The 3,456-nt window shown below is 35.2% G+C and overlaps 1 long non-coding RNA gene across 1 annotated transcript; it reads right to left on the reverse strand.

The window, feature by feature from the left end:
- Positions 1-876: 876 nt before the first annotated feature.
- LOC143228119 (uncharacterized) lies at positions 877-3,072 on the reverse strand. The gene is made up of 2 exons (XR_013015202.1): positions 2,883-3,072; positions 877-979 (listed from the first exon to the last, which is right to left on the reverse strand). It is a non-coding gene; the product is annotated as an uncharacterized LOC143228119 (long non-coding RNA).
- Between the last annotated feature and the right edge of the window lie 384 nt (positions 3,073-3,456).

Consider the following 3,456-nt stretch of genomic DNA (forward strand, 5'->3'; position numbering starts at 1 on the left):
GGCCTCTTTTCTTTCAGTGCAACATTCAAGCACTCTAACTGTTGACAATAGAAGTCTGATGTAATCGTTACATTGAGTGGCAGCAACTCAACCAACAATATTCCACCAAACGCTTAACAAGACCTTCCCAGGGTGGAAGTCCATTTTGGGCCGAGCTTTAGCCAGTTTACCTGCATTAACTTTTTGTCTGCGGTGCTTAACATTTTTATAAAATATCCGTTTTTCATCTTCAGTCACTAGCCTGTCCAAAAAAGGTGAGAAGTGCAGATGTCCACTCTTGCTCTAAGGATGGCTTCTGTCAAATCATGGGGGACACATTTTCCAAGTTTTGACACCTTTCCAAGCTGTTGCAGATGACGGTAAACTGTTGAATGGGTTGAATTAAGCTTCTGTACTAGTTTTTCAACTGTTACAGCACAATCTTCATCAAGTGCAGCCAGCAGGGAGTCATCATTAAACTCAACAGGACGACCTGAACGTGATGCATAACTTAAGCTGTAGTCACCTGATCTGAACTTCTGAAACCACCTTTGACGTTTTCTTTCACTGAGAGACTCCGCACCATAAACAACTTGAATGTTTCGTGTAGTTTCTGCTGCACTATTGCCTTTTTTAAACTCATAAAGCATTGTATACCTAACGTACTTCCTCAGACACATCCATCTTCATAAAGGTTTATTTTACTAATGATCTGAAAAAGGATTGTGGGTTAGTTTCTTTTATTTGTCTGAACATTTTTATACACGTCCTACTGCATATTTTAGTCATTAAAGCCTTCTACAAAAACAGAAATGATGATGCACTTTCTATATTAAATTTTCGGACATTACTTATTAGATGACCTAATAGTTTTAACTAACAGAATAATATTTGTCACACAGACTGGTTTTGAGGCTGTTTGCCTTACATTCCGATCTCTACTGAGTGGATTAAACTTCGTTGATCCTTCGTAAGTCCATAAGTCATGCTGTTCATTATCCTGAAACAAACGTAAATTAAAATGATCAATATATTACATGAAACTGCTAACTTTCGGTTCAGATTGTATAACACAGTAATGAACATATACTTATCATATCATATCATATCATATCACATCATATATACTTATCATATCGTATCATAAACACTTATCATATCACATCATATCATATCACATCATATATACTTATCATATCGTATCATAAACACTTATCATATCACATCATATATACTTATCATATCTCAAAGTTTGTGTGAAACAGACTCTATTCCCTACCACTTTTATAGGAAGAGACAAATTAGCATTAACACATTTAAAAATAGTTTTGTTTGGTTTGTTTTGAATTTCTCGCAAAGCTACACGAGGGCTATCTGCGCTAGCCGTCCCTAATTTTGCAGCGTAAGACTAGAGGGAAGGCAGCTAGTCATCACCACCGACCGCCAACTCGTGGGCTACTCTTTTACCAACGAATAGTGGGATTGACCGTCACATTATAACGTTCCCACGGCTGAAAGGGCGAGCATATTTGGCGTGACGGGGATGCGAACCCGCGACCCTCAGATTACGAGTCGCACGCCTTAACACGCTTGGCCATGCCGGGCCCTTAGATGTTTGAATAGCACGTAACATATCGTCTCAATTAATTATGCGTTATTACTTGGTGTAATTTTCTTCACTTAAATTCATGTTTTAGTAAAGAAAAGAAATTCATAAATAAGATAATAATCTGTTAGATCGCTGAATAACAATAAATAATCAATTGTAACTGTATGTTACATATTATTCAATCATCATAAGTATTTAGGTTATTAGTAGTGAATTAATGACAGTTTAACGAAATCAGAAAACCTGCTGTAGTCCACCATTAAATAAGGCTTGCTTTTTATTATTGTTTCTATTTCAGTCTTTCTTCTAAACACTTTTCAAACTACCACCATTCTTTCAGTTTTAGGTGGATTGAGTTGAAACTTGGTAGGTTTATATCTTGTTTCCGTAAGCATGGGTATCTTTTTATTATATACTTAAGCCTTTTTAAGGATTATATGGGGTCAAAAGTAAAACAACCCAAAATTGTATGTTTAAGGCTTCTGTACGGCTATATTCATAGCAGTCAAAATGAAAATTCTCAAAAATTATAACTTTTATGCGCTCAACACAGTGACAAACAAACATTGGATTTGACCATCTTTAGTCTTTATAGGGGGAGGCGATGCAATGTTTACAAAAAAAAGTATAATCTAAGGGTTTTGTGTCGTTAATACGGCCATATTCCACAAATTTGTGTTGAATTTGGTACAAAGATACGTTTTTGCGGATCCCACACATTCACGAACAAATATGGTCGACTAAGCTCGTTTTTTATTAATTGTAGTGAAGTTGGAATCAATATGACATAAAAAGCATAATTTGAAGATGTTTTAACAATCTCTCCGCTGTACCTCAAGTAGTTTACAAAGGATATAGTAAAGAGATATTATGATACATTTTGAAGGGCCCATACATATGGATACAAAAATGTGGAATATGATTTGTTTGTTTGAATTAAGCACAAAGCTACACAATGGGCTATCTGTGCTCTGCCCACCACGGGTATCGAAACCCGGATTTTAGCGATGTAAGTCCGCAGACGTACCGCTGAGCCACTGGGTGGTAGGGAATATAATCCCCTTTCTTTATTTTAGGGGTCAAGGTTAAATAACACCATAATTTAAAGGGTTTGGTCAATGAATTTGCCTTGTTTCGACTAGTTTATATTGAATTTGATACAAAAGTTCCCTTTGCAGGTTTCATATAGAGATATCGACAATTTTGGAATTTTGGTCTTTTGCTCAACCTGTCAACGAGGAAAGTAAAATTTAGGATTTTTGTAAACAATTCATGTGAATGTCAATCAACTTACATGGAATTTGCTACAAAGATTCCTTCCTCAACGTCCCAAGCAGTGATGTAGACAGTTTTCGATTTTTCTGTGTTTTTACTGCCTTTTCTTATATCTACTCTGGCCATGTTGGAATTGCGTGGTGAAGACATGTTACATTCGTCTCTGGAATGTTTGTCTCTTTAAATTGCTTCGTTTTTCCAGGTTGATGAGCTGTAAATTCAGTGAAACTAGTCTGTTAAAAGGAAGAATTCAATGAAAAAATTGTTTAAACCTCTACGTCATCTTTTCGTCATTGAAATTCACATTTTGGTGAGGAAAAGAAATTCATAAATAAATAGTTAGTCTGCTGGATGATAATGAATGATTAATTATGACAGTAGGTCACGTGTAATGGAAACATTTAAGAAGCTATACATCAAAACCAAACAAATTATCATAAACGTTTGTCATTCTTTATTCAGTTTAGCTACAGTTATTGATTTGTTTACAATCGTCAGTTACTATCAATAATTAGCTACAATATCAAAAACAGGTGAGACAATTTTATGTTTTTTTAGAAAATTACAAATAACATTTAAAACAAATGTTCGCT

Source organism: Tachypleus tridentatus, chromosome 10 (genome assembly GCF_004210375.1).
Source record: "Tachypleus tridentatus isolate NWPU-2018 chromosome 10, ASM421037v1, whole genome shotgun sequence".
NCBI classification, from domain to species: domain Eukaryota; kingdom Metazoa; phylum Arthropoda; class Merostomata; order Xiphosura; family Limulidae; genus Tachypleus; species Tachypleus tridentatus.